General features: G+C 37.5%; 1 protein-coding gene across 2 annotated transcripts in view; it reads left to right on the plus strand.

The window, feature by feature from the left end:
* The first annotated feature begins 2,077 nt into the window (after positions 1–2,077).
* Positions 2,078–14,460, plus strand: part of LOC129566641 (monocarboxylate transporter 10) — a 68,557-nt gene continuing 56,174 nt past the window's right edge. Inside the window, exons 1-2 of one of the 2 annotated variants that reach the window (XM_055442735.1) lie at positions 2,078–2,257; positions 2,416–2,852. The gene's annotated coding sequence lies outside the window, so the exon portion shown is untranslated. The remainder of the gene's footprint in view (positions 2,258–2,415; positions 2,853–14,460) is intronic. The other variant, XM_055442736.1, reaches the window with a different exon arrangement.

Here is a 14,460-nt window from a genome sequence, read left to right on the forward strand (position 1 = left end):
TCGACAACAATCAGTTGTACCGCATCGTTGATTCAAATCGTACACAAATTATTGTCTCGCGTGCGGTATTTTTTTCCTTCTCATTCGTCGTTGTCGTCGTCTTCATCACATCACATCGCAATTCCATTTGTCGTTCGTACACTTTCGGTTTTTTAAACTTCATCCAACATTCATATCACATTCAAAAAGTCGCAAAGAGTCACCAGAAGAAGAAAAAAACCAATCATCATCGTTTTGTGAAACCAATTCACATTCATTTCATTTGAATTTCTCGATGAATTTGAATGCAAATTAAAAGAAACGCAGATCAGAGAACACAAAAAAAATGCATCAAGTCAAAGAGTTTTCTGAACAACGACACAAGCAAATCAGAATTTTGAACAGTTGTTCGACCAAAAAAGTGAATAATTACCAGTGATTAATTCCGAAATCAATCGAATGTTTTCGCAATAAAACCGATTCTCCAAACTAAGTAATTGCTTGGAAATAAAACTTGCAAATTAGTGTTGCTTGTATTACTTTGTGGTGCAATCATCTATATTGGCAATATGCAATAATAAAAAAAAAGACGGAGAATTTATTACGAGTGTGTTACTTCGACCAAATCGTGTGTACCATTTGAAAAATGTCTTTTTCTATTAAATCGTACTAAAACTCTCTGCCAGACCGAAATTTTCGGGTAAAACGAAATAAAAACCAATCAAATATATGCGAGATAAGCGTTGAAAATCAGACGAAATAAAAAAATCCACCAATTTCCATATTAAAATCATCGTTGCCAAAACAGACGACGAAAACATTGCTCCATGCTGCCAGTATTTCTCAAAGCTGTAAAATAAATATAAAATTTTAAGTGTTTGCATTTGATTTTTATCCTTCTCATTCCTTGCGAAAAGACGAACACCGAGTGGAAAAAGTGAATCGAAACATAAAAACAGCACACAGAGCAGTAACAGGAGAAAAAAACAGACAAAAACAACAGCACACACCGAAGTACGGAAATCAAAGTGATGGTTATTTCGATTGCATCGTATCACAGCAACAATCACAAATTCGAAACTCGTTCTCGATCTGCTCAAACGGTTTGTTTATTCATACAGCCTATCAATCCAATTCTAGAACATTATATAATTCGAGAAATGTGAACAAGTGAAATAACATTGACATTGTAACAAATAATACATTTGTGAAGGAATAGAAGAGATACGGGAGAAGAAGAAAAAACGTTGTCCGGGAGGGTGTTCTGTGCTATGCTGTGTGTTATGTTATGCCAATTTGGAATCTTATCGCGCAAAATGAGATACGATTTCTTGATTTCGCACGCAAATCTTGTTGATTTGTAAACTGGCAAACATTGCAGAACACAGCCATGCCTTTGGAATGATATTGTGTGATTGGTTCGAATCCGGCGAAAAGAGAGAGAGTATCATTGACTGTTCGCAAAGAAAGTGTGCCAACGTAAATACCGTAAAGAAGTGAAAAGAAGAAGACGTTGAGGGAAAACGTTGGATTATTTCGGTAGAGTGTTTTGTGCTCAAGAATAAACCCTTACTCATGCGCGCCTAATAACTTCGACTAAAGAGGCAAATCAGTGCAAGTCGCAACACAAACAGCAAATCGGCAAACAGTGGTAAAAGTTGTGTCGTCATTCTGTTGCGTTTATACATTGATGTCTAACGCGTGCAAACGCACATTTTATGTGGATTTTTCAATCTTGCGCCAATAACAAAAACAGAATATATCTACTTTGCCAAACGAAAATCGGACGCAGAAGAACAACAATAACTTTAGCGACAAGGGAGCAAATATACAGAAAGAGAGTACAAAAGACGCATAACACAAACAAAAAGACAAATCAAACTGAGAAAATAGTAACAACGGTAGAATGTAGAAGCAAGAGAAAAAAGACGACGAAAATATAAACGTGATGATTGTGTTAACGCGACGCGCCACGGCCACACATTTCAAATCACAAAATTCGAGAAAACAAACAGCATCCAAAGCATTGAAATACATTTAGTCGAGAAGAGATTGAAGTTCGCGTTTCACTTGACTACCTTTGATCCGGACACAAAACAAGCTTTGTCGACCCTTTTCCTTTCCTTGTTGACTCCACATTGTAACGGCAAATACGAATCGAATCCGTGGAAAGAAAAACTTTGTGTCAAAGAAAGTTGATAGAAATCAAATTAAACGTGATTGCTTGTTAGTGAGAGCGAATACCGTGTCACTGTGAAAATTTATAGAAATACTGAGTGTGTGTATATGTGTATCGATAATACGTTCTTTTCTTTTTTTTCGGATTCTTTTCAATTTGACATTAGCCAATGGAATACAATAAAAACACATCCATTGGAGCCAAACAAGAGTTTAACTTTTTCGAGAGTTTACATGAATTTTGTATGTTGCGTCTAGCGTGATAGAGCATCTATTTCCAATCACGCAAACATTTTTCACCTGACAAACACTCAAAACATAAAATACAGTGATTTGCGAGTAGAACGATTCAACAGCAGTAGAAGAAGAAGAAAGAAAAAAAACACGCAACTAATTTCCTTTTTTTGTGATTTTCGAAACAGTTTCGTGTGAAACGGTGAATTGACCACTCAACAGTGCCAAAGTGCCAATCTGATCTACATGCAAATGTAATTATATTCGTCGTTGAATGCGAAACATACAAGGCTATTCACAAACGATTCAATAGCCATCGTTCGATATTACAGGGCAATATTTTGAATTCAACCATTGTTTTGTCGTCGCAGTAGCAGCAAAAATAACAGCAATAGCACCCAACTGGTATTAATCCCACATCCATATTCCCCGAAGATCACCGAAAAGGAGCGAGAAAAAAGGTAAAAATGTAAACACAAATAAATTTCAAATGTAAATTGAAACGAAACAATTATGAAAAAAAGCAAAAATATGAATAGTTTTCTGTGAGCATCGTCATAGATCCATCGATTTACCCCTTTCAAATGTATGGATACGTATGCGTGTGTAAAATTGTTACACTCCAAGTGCCTACTACGTCTGCTGTTTTTCGGTGGATTTCGCACAAATATTTGGATATTTTTTTCGCAATTAGCAATTTTCTACTCGGTCAAATTGGATCGAGGTATTGGGTGCATGTGTGCTTCGTTGTTTACGTTCGCTTACCAGCTCGTTCGTTCGACGCACAGGTAGTCGTCGAGTTAAGAAAAAAAACAACATGATTTGATTGGGGACACAGATGCGATACATACCACACGAATTCGATTACCAATTACGCGTACGTTGCGCGCAAAATGTTTTTTTTTCTATCGTTTCGGTGTGGTGTATCGTGAACGATAAACGAAAAATGACGACAGAGCAAAAATGTTGTGCGAACACTCCACAAACAAATCCACATTTAATGCCATCGACATGGGGAATTAATAATAATGAAAACCAATGGCAAAGAATAAAGAAGAGAGAGAGAGAGAGATAGAGGGAGAGAGAAAAAATTATGCAAATTCATTTTTAACGCCTTATTTATAAAACATTTTTGCTGGCTCCCCCAAGCCACCACAGCAACAAAACGATAGCAAGATTGGCATGCGATACCATACAAGAAAAAAAAATTAGATTTGCGGCCTAATTTAAAAGTCTGAATAATAACTTTTTTTCTCTTAGTGTATTATGATTCATTTTTGGGCTGGCTCTTGGCGGGCTTCACTGATGTTTATGACACCAGAGAGCAAGGCGAATCTCTCTGAAAGTGATTTGTGAATTCTCTGCCATGCAATAAAGTTATTTAAGTCAGTTTTTTTTTGAAGACATTATTACATCAACTTAATATGAAAATATAAGAGCAACTTACGACGGAAATATATGGCCGAAAATAAATACAACATTTACTTGAATAATACCACATAATATTTTTGCTCAACAAGTTTCCTGTGCGTCGCACACATCCACACACACACAAACAAAATATTTTCCTGCTTTTACGAAAGCAAGAAAAAGCCCTAATAACAACAACAACAGTGCTGGGAAAAGATCAATAAATTCAATTTTTATCGCGAATTTCGTCGTTCATTCTATTTCACATAAATTTTGATATAAACTGCTCGTCTTTGTGGGCTGCTAAGGTTTCTCGCATATTTTCGTTTCGTTTCTGTCGTGCCGTGCCGTTTGTGTGAGCCTCAACGCAAAATCGTATAAACTGGAGCCAATGTGCTTGATGAAGCAATACATATTCGCCAATGTAAGCCCAAGCATCGAACACATTTAGCAAAGCACAAACGGAAAGCAAGAGAGAGTAAAATTCTCCTTTTATAGCAAAACCGATAAAGGAAGGGAAGGAAAATCATTGATCGATGCTATCTGAAAAGAATGAAAGAAAAAATTTCTGTTCGAACCAAACTTACGACCAACATAATAAAGACAAAAAAAGTTTAACCCTACATACCAAGAATGAGACGAATGAAAGAAATAAGAACATCAACACACAGAGACCAAGTGGGACGATGAACGACGAAAGCCGAGATGAAATGAGCATGTTTAATCATATGTTATTTTATGGACAATCGGTTGTTTCTGCTCATGGTTTTGCATGGAAAAGAGTGGCTGGAAAAAGTTGTCGAATGACGAATAATTTTCCATCTTCAGTTCGAAATGACTCTTGTACGATGGAAAATTCACTTTTTTCGTTCTTTTCTTGTTGTTGATAAATTTTCCATTTTGCGGTTTTTTTGGCACGAGTTCCCGGTGTTTTTTGAATTCAGCGAAGGCAAAAGCAAACGCATTATCGCAAGACAAGAACTGAATCAAGGTATATTTATGTGACTTGAACATGATAACAATTACGAAGATTTGTACAAAACTTTGTTGTGCGTTCAGTATATGTGTGTGCGTGTGTGTGTATAAGTTTGTTTGTTTGTGTGTATGTACGCGGTGTTGGTTTTGAGCAATGGAAAGTCGTTAATATTTTTAATCTCGACACTCTTAGGTTTTGTTTGCCCGATTTCGTCTAAGATTTATCGCCCTTTCATCTCATCCTGAATGCCTTTGTTACCGAATCCCTTTTGTTCGGCATTGTGGGTTTACCTTCGTGCGAAAAATTTGAGCAAATGTGTACGTACGCAGACGTGTGCACGGGGGGGGGGGGGTTCCGGTTTTACCCCCATCTAGGATTTGAAAATGGAGACCCCCTTCGAGCGGTTGTGACTGTTTTACACTAGATAGAATCGATTTTCAAAAGTGAGGACCTTTTTTTAGGTCTTCACTTTTTTTTCAACACCCATTAACAAAATTTTTAGACCCCCATCTGCCAAAAAATTTTAACCCCCTCTAGGATTTTTGACCTTGCACACGACCTTGCACTCGTACATAAGTGTATATGTGTGTGAAATTGGATAACTGAACTTTATCAATTTCACATTAACATTAACGTGCTACATATGATTTGCTTCCGCTGAACACGAATGAACAATCCACCGTGAAACAATGGAAATGTGTACACACAAATGCCTCGGTGTTGAGCATTGAAAATTGAAAGCATTGTTCCACACCATTTTCGGAGGTATTCGTTTTTCACTTTTATTAGCCAGAGTTTGGTATTTTATTAAAGCTAAAAAATAGCAGTGAGATGCGTCCCAAAAACATATTCGTTTGATGGAGAGAAAAAAATAGAAGATTGGGCGAGAAAGAAGGAAATAGATCTCTTTCTCGCTGAGGGGAAAAAATGAGCGGCAATAAATTGGTATTGACTGTGAATTCCATCCCACATGAATTTACTTTTTGGATTGCAATTAAGGCATTCTCTCCCCAACCTTCCAACGTTGAACAACGGCCAAGTCAAGAGCAAATTGCAAACAATTCTTCTTTTAAACAGCTTTAAAAGGCACTAGGAGGATTTCTCACGAAAAAAATGAATGAATTCTTATAAATTCTGAAAAATTCCTTCAATTTGGTCCGATTCGATCAATTTTTGTCGATTCGTGTAAATAAATGTACATTTACACTGAACTTTTGAATTATGCTTCAATGAAATTGTTCTGGAAGTGGGTTTTGGTGGATCTCAAGGATCGTTCAGAACTGCTCCCGGTTCTGGAAGTGGATCTTCAGGATGGGCCAGGGCAATGTCAAACTGGATCTGGTCCATCCTGAGGATCCACCAAAACCCACATCCAGAACACTTTTATTCAAGCAAAATCGTCATTTCAGTACATTTTCATACAATTTCAATCAAAGAGAAGAAATGATAGAAATTTTTGCACTTTTGCTCAAACTTTTTGTGTGAGAAATCCCCCTAGAAAAGGCATTGCCACATCCATACACACACACGCTTGAGAATGCATGTGTGGAGGAGCCTTAAAAATGCGATTTGATCCGGAAATTTATGCTTCTGAGCTGCTTTCCAATAATAATATATATTCGAGCTTCGATGTATATCACAGCCATGCTTACGAAAAATTCTAATACGATTTCAAAGCCAGTTGCCAGTTGCCTATTGCCAAGCTCTGGCTGAGACGGGCGAAGTGAAAAGTTTTTTAATAGAATATGGGCTGATTTCAAAGGCATTTACATTTTCCAAATGGGACCTTTTGTACATTATGTGTACATATTTTTTGGCATACATAATCACCTAATGCTGATGCTTCCGAGCAGCGATTCATCTCGTCTAACCTGAACATTCTTCATCTGATGTGCATCAGTTTGTACAGAATACGAAATCATCATAATCATCAGTCTCGTATTCTGAAAATTTGATGCTGTTGAAAACTTTCAACATGTTGAAAAGTAAAAAAAAAGAAATAAAAAGAAGAAGAAAAAGAAGGAGAAGAAGAAACGGAACCAACACACACACACACACACACACACAGCTTATGTACCCTAATTTTAGCATGAGAACAGCAGTTCTCATTAGTTTCATTAAACCCCACTGTTTATGATGAAGCGTTTGAAACGCTTAAGCTGAAAAAGTCTGAAAATGCGCTAACGTGCATCAAATAATGAAAATCTCTCATTTCCGTTGACTCTATATCTTCCGACTCTCAATTGCAAACTCTTCAAGATGATATAGAGAAAGAGAGAGAGAGAGAGAGAGAGCTAGACTTCGATATATAGACAAAGCCAAAGAAAGCAAAAAAAAACGAAACGAATTTCATAATGATGTCGGATTTTCTCTCTCGTTTTGCGTTCGACGAAACTTTAAATGTAATATTCGCTATTCGCTGCATAATGAGAAAAACTTAATCTGTTTGAAAATGTTTTGAAGTGTGCAACAAACCATTGGTTTTTGTGCACAAAACGTCCAGTTTTGAATTGCGACTTGATGTCGTTTTTTGTTTTCGTACACAAATTTTTTCAGCAAACGCTTTTTCATGGCAAAACTGAACGTATTCATTTGATGTCGAAGCGCAAGCAAACGAAAGAGAAAATGCGAATAACGACGAATCAAGAAAAACGAAGTTTATCAATATCTTTGGAGAAAATGTTACATTTCGAAGGTAACTACTTGGCTCGATGTAATAAGGTCGTTGGCATAGATATCGTCGGTATATTTTATGACAGATAGCTGGATAAGCAAAATATTGTGGTATTTCTTTTTTTTCGGTGTTGTGTTCCTCCTTCTTTCGTTTGGCGTCGTCGTAATCTTTGTCGTTGTTGTCAGTGTGGTGCGATATGCATGAAGAACATAGAAAAATTCCTTCATTTTGTCGAAATCGCCATAATCCAATAAGCTGTGAACGGTATTGGTTTTCACAGTTGTACGAAGCATCCGTCGTTAGTTCGAAGGCAGATACGAAGCGAGTGAAACAAATTCTATAAGTCGTTTAGGATGTGCATGAGCAAAAATTTGCGTACTTAACCGTTGTCGTCTTGTTTCGTGCTTCTCAGTGCGGAGATCCAAAGTGAAAGGAAAAACCGATCAGATTCCAATTTTGCACTTCATTTATTTCAATATCCTTCGCTAGATTGGGAAGAGTGAGAATGATAAAGAGATTGGGAGTAACGCAAGCGAAGAGAATCCTGTTGCATCTTGTTTTTTTCCTAAATGCTACAAATTGCACAATCGACCGTGCGGAAAATGAGCACACTCTTTTAAACTTCGTCAGTTGGTTGAAATGCTCCGGATCATGATGCTCTTGAACTTTTCAGATTTTGATTTCAAAATTCCATTTGTTGTGGTTTCATTCTCTCTTCCATTAGAGATAAGAAGATTTTCGGTCTTCATTTCCTCTTCACTCCAAAATTCCATCTTAAATTACGAACATTCTTTCGGTGGCCTTTCAATTTCAAATGGAATTTGCACGCATTCATTAAATTATCCCATTTTTGATGTGCTTTCATTCATGCAGGTGCTTAATTTTAATAATGAAAAGTTTACTGGATGCCCCGTCCATCAAGCATTTAAACGTTGTCGCCGGAAATTCGGTCCATTTTACAATTCGCAAATTGGGAAACACGAACAATATGCTATTTAGAAGCTTACAAATAAATCAAATTAGCTGAATGTAAAAGCCCACTTTTCATTTAAACCATTATCGGCTAGTTGATTCATTGGATTTAGAGCATTCATGCGGGCAGCAATTAATTGGACTTTGAACGGGGAATCTAAGTTTTGATTATCGAAGCGCATGTAATACCGAAAATCCATAATAGACACTTATCCCTAGTCAAAATGAATTCCGCGATTGAAATTGGCATCGATTAGAACAGCCATTTTCAATTTTCCATTAGACGGAGCACAATTTAATAGTCAGTTTGAAACTGAAATTCGGCTCGGTAACAGCGTCAGCTTAATCCAAACATGTCAGAAAAACAGCAGCTTTGCCGATAGAGAGAGAGAGAGAGAGAGAGAGTCCGGAAACAGGCACTTTACTATTGGAAAATAGTTTGCAGTCCATTTTGGTTTGTTTGTGCGTCAAAATGGGTTCATTGACAGTCTGTTGTATGGAATGTGGGCCATTTGCGAAATAAGCACAAAAAACCCGACAAAAATAGTTGGCTTGTGAGAAAGAAAAAAGGAGAAAAATAGCAAATTCGCCCATCTCCGTATCCCGCATCGTTGACGTAGACTGAAATGAGTTACGCATAAATAATTCTGGTGGAAGATTTGCATACCAACAAGATTTGAGCAAGATGTCATTCAGCCTGTTCCACCCATTGATGCTGTCAATGACCGTTTTGCACAAAACCAGATTGCTTCAACCGCGTTAATTCCGCTGATTGAAATGAGTCGAGGGTCTTTTGATGTCTATTTATTTTTACATCAACAGTGAGTGCGTGTGTGTGAATGGCGTAAGATTTTCGGATTTTATGTACGAGACATTTTGACGTTTAATGAGCAAATAACACACTTCACCTTATACCCGTCAAAATTATCATTGCAAGCTATTATTTTATAATTAAACGTAATAGCTCTTGAGTTCATATCAAACGGTTTGCAGCCGCAGCAGCAGCGTCAGCAGGAGAGAGATCGAGATGCGACCGTCGCCGTCATATGGCGGTATATTTGCCAGCTTGACACATACAATGTGTGATACAATTTAAATGTGTATGTGTTTTTTTTTATTGAAACACTTCTAATTGGCATGGCAATATGCGAATAAACGGTGTTTATTGCAGGCGATGCAAGTGTCATGCGTGTATATGTATGTGATGCCAGTGGATCGAGTGAATTGTTACGATGGCAATTTAAAACCAAACCAGTGTCAAGTGGTTATACAGAGAGTTTGTCGTTTGATGTACAGTTCCCGTTGTCGTTCGATTCGGTTCCATTCCATTACTACGTTCCGTTTTGGACAGCAATGCATGCCTTTTAGCCTACTCGTCTTGCAATAAAATGCGATATTAAATTACACATTGCATTTATTGTGGATGGGTGATGTGAAAGCAGAAAAATTGGTATTTATGCTGTGTGTATCAACTGGACGAACATAAATTTTTTATTGATCTAACTGCGCGCTTTGGTTTTTTTTTCTTCTCTCTCTATCTCTCTCTCCCTCCTTCTCGCTCGCGCTTTTTTTGCTCACTTCAGCGCTTCAGTGTTGCGCGCGTTTGCATGATGATAAAAAAGACTATGTGTGTGTATCCATCAAAGTTTGGGCCCACTGGTGCGAACAACGAATATAAATCATGCCCATGCTGCGACCTGTCAACAGCGATTCTATTTTCGCATAGAAGCCAGCGCAGTTCATGTGTTAGTGTGTGTGTATATCAGAAATTGGAACTACTGTTCGCTCGTTCGTTCACCAATTCAGCGCACATCGGAAACGCCATTCAAATAATTCTATATTAAAATTGGTTTGATGTCACCACTTAATCAAAGCACTCTCGATAACTGATGCCCATGTACAAATTTCTGCGCCTCCATTGTTCCATGAACTTGATATTTTTGCACACGATTATTATCTGCACACACACATACACAACCACACGATATTCATCTCCGTCGTATTGTCACAATATATATTGACGCGTAATCGAAATGGTGACTCAATATGTACAGAATTCTCGACGACAAAAGAAGAAAATGAATCTCAGCATTTTGTGTTCAGATTAATTTTCAGGCTTAAGCGAAAAGAGTTTTGCTTTTCGAGCACATATCGGGAAGAATTCGCCTGGGGAATGCAGAAATTAGAGCATAGTGCGTAATGATGAAGAATATGCTGGGCCAAATAAATCTTGGAATGAAAGTCCGGATAATCATGTGTATTTTAGTTCAAAGCTTAGCACTTAATGCCGGAACGTGAGTATATGTGCGCTCTTGCTCATACGAAGCGTTCAGTGACTGAGTCAGAGAAGCGGCACAATCATTGCGACATTGTTGGGGAATGATTTGCCAGTAATTTCTCAAATTGCCCAAGGCGGCTAAACCAATCGACTGTCGACTGAGTGAAAAAGAGAAGAAGAGAGACACAGAGAAATGGTCGGGTAATAAAACCTTTCCATTACCATTAATATCAAAGCGTCAACGCAACGAAATATCAAGCCATTGTTGTCGCTGCTACTATCACTCTCCTCCAGTGTTTTACTATCAGTTTCTCACTCTTATGAACGGGCTCATGTGTCGAGCTTCAGAAATTTTCTGCTGGTAAAGTTTTAGTTTATCATATGTGTGGTTTTTTTTCTTTCTCTATGTGTCGAGCTGATGTGTATTTGTGGGCTTGTCGAAATGAAGTGAATACTGAGAGCAGAGCGGTTTGAGGCTGCATCGATTCACTCGCATTGAACGAACCGTAATACACCACAGTCGACCATATATGAAAAATATATATCCGAGTGAATGGACACGACACTCTGACATTTCATATATGTTTGAGTGTGCCTGTGCGTGTGCACAGACACCATATTATTATTCACCATGCTGGCATCCCGATTCAGCCTCTAAATTATATGGTTTATATCAAACGATTTTCAGCTGCTAGGATGTGGATTGTGTTAATGCATTCGAAGTGATATCAGAACAACGGAAGTATTGGATACTGTGCGTATAAAAAACACAACACTATCACAACATGTATTGTCCTTTGCACAATGGAAAAGTGTGGGCGCGAATGAAAGTGCGAACGTATACGCGAATGCTTGATACGTGAGCTTGAAATCGGCGAACGATAAAAAGTGACTCACGATAGCATTAAATAACGGGACACATCAAAATGAAACACAAACACAGCATGCGTACACACCAAATATGAGGGAAACGACCAACAACCCGTCGCTCTGCACACGAAATTTTTTATCTACAGTTCTTTCATCAGTGCTGAAGAAAAAGGATGGAAAAAACCCCAACGGAACAAAAAAAGAAGATGAAAAATTGACCAAAAAACTCTCTTGCCCGCCTTAAAAATTGGATTCAATCTTTGCAACGTTGTAGCCCATTCAATCCACTCTTTACTTCTGACATTCTTCTTATACTTCGTTCCATTTTGACTCATCACACCGCATACAAAATTCTTTTCACCACAACGAATTCTTTTTTTTCTGTTGGTGGTGGCCGGTCGAGATTGAGAATGAAAAAAAGGAGTGACGTGCGAAAAAGGCCCTTTCACATAATTTCATTTTGTGTACCAATTCAGCGATATAGTCAGTCAGGTAGAACACCTGACACTCATCTATTCAATGGCATACTTTTTTCCACTTCGACTGACCCTTTTCATATGGTCTCGTCCAAAAGAAAATGTATGGAAATTCTTTTTTACCAAAGACACTAATAAGCCGAAAAAGCACACTTTAATTGCGTCTCCACAACAACAATCGGAAAAAATGTGGCATTCATAAAATGGCTAGAAAATACGTGCCATGCATGATGACACATCCACTCAAAACTATTTCATTAAATTTGAGGCGAAAAAAATATGGAGTTTACCAGTTTTTGTAGATTTTCGTTTAATTTAGTGAAAAAATGTCCAAGTTTCAGCAAATGTTTATTGAAATTCAGATATTTTTATACATAAAAAATATTATGTGTCGTGAATAAAGTCGATGGAATTTAATTTGTCGAAAAATAGTCGACATCGAAAGAATGCGTCGAAATTTATGGGTTTTTGTCACTGACGATGTGCAGAGTATGATGGATGTTGTAAAATCTATCATTTCTCCCTAAGCCATACTTCAGCACAATTGCATGAGATGCTTTTTAATCCGAAAATCGAATGAACTTTGAAGATAAAAACTGAAGCAGAAAAAACCATGACAACACAAAAAAAAGGGCGCTTAGCTAATCAATGATGCCCAGATTGCGTTAGAAGCACTTTACATACCTCATCAAATTCATGAAGTTTGAGACAATGTACAGCTTTCGACATTTGCTCTTTTTTCCTCTCTATCTCTGGCTTTTTTATTCGGTGAAAAAGAAAATAATGGCCGCAACACACACACATACGTGCACTTGTTTGCCACCATCGAAACAGTACATGGATAAGTCTCTACTGCGGCAATGTCCCATGGATTCAATTCGGAAAAGAAACGGACTTCTTTTGTGTTGTGGCTAAAAATAGAATGCAAGCAATATTTGAATTCATGAGATTCCATTTTTCGAACGGCATTCATTGTTTGTCAAGGGAAAATAGCCATCAACAAAACTATGAAAATAAATGTCGAAATCCATGAACACCAAAGATGAGCAGGAAAACAGAAAAAATAACAAAAGCAACCAGCGCGAGAGCGTGATACGAAAAGTATCACACAGATGAGAGAATGAGAGAGAAAAAGAGTTAGAGGGAAAAATCTAGTCACGCTTCATTTTCATGAAATATTCAAACAAAAGCGAAATAAAGACCACAATTTATACAAACGAAAAAAAAGCTAGCGGAGTGAACAAAAGACGCATTGCAAACAATCGAAGCAAACGATGGGTGAAATGTTGAGACAAAGGCAAAAACAAGTGTATAGAAGTTAACTTTGTATGTGTGTGTATGTGTTTGGTGTCTTCGTGCAAAAGAATGAATGAACGAACAAACGCATCGACATAAAAATCTAAAGTTTTGCATTCGAAGCATAAAAGCATTCAATCTCTCTCTCTCTGGCATAGTGTGTAATGGCGAATTGTGTGCTGAACAACCAAGTGAAAATAATATTTCATGTACTACACGTTTTGTATTCTTCTTCTGTTTTCCCAATATATATATATATTCGCTCGGTGTAAAAGCGTTGTTTTTATCGTAATAAGGTGTCTTCGAGTCGACTGAACACCCAAGTCGATTGAACTTTGTTGTTTCGAATTGTTTATTTTTCACTAATTTGCGTGATTCTTGCTACAGAATCACAGTGTACACCGCAACCAGTATTGATAACTTGTCGATATTTATCGTTGTCCTTACGTGTGTACTGTACTACTGATTTTTTTCCCAAACCCGTACTCTTCCGATTGCGGATGCGAAACAGTTCATTTGTTAGCAAAGAAATCAAAATCGCTGACTTGGTTGAATTTCCAGGCCATTGTGCATGCCACATACACACATTCAATTCAAATGAAGCTTATTTATGCATTCACATCAGGCGTATGTGTGCGTAAGGAAACTTTGGTATAAAATATTTACCGATGTACAAACCGTGGTAAATTCAACGGGTTGCCCTCCGAACCAAGCAATAGCGGACAGAGCCGGCAACAAAAAAAACGCACATGAAGTTTCACAAATTGACGAAAAAATAAACCGAAGAAAAAATGTGCTACATTATAACTGTACACAAATCTAACCATCAATTCACTTCTGGTGTTGTACATTTTTTATATATTCAAAATAAAAAGCGCCAACATTCGTCATTTCGACGAGCGCTCTAGTGAATGGATTATGGGGAAAATGTAAAGCTCTTTTCAACTCAGCCAACTGTGAAAAAAAATAACAGAGCATCACCAAACTAAGGGAGGAAGCAATTCACCAAATGATGAGAAAAGCAAACGCAACTATAGCTGTGCCATATTCGTATCTTAATAACCATCCTAATAATTTTGAGAGATTATTGAGATCCGATCATAATACCGATAAATCT

This window comes from Sitodiplosis mosellana, unplaced genomic scaffold, assembly GCF_009176505.1.
Source record: "Sitodiplosis mosellana isolate CC-2019 unplaced genomic scaffold, AAFC_SMos_1.0 Smas_scaffold_4, whole genome shotgun sequence".
NCBI lineage: Eukaryota > Metazoa > Arthropoda > Insecta > Diptera > Cecidomyiidae > Sitodiplosis > Sitodiplosis mosellana.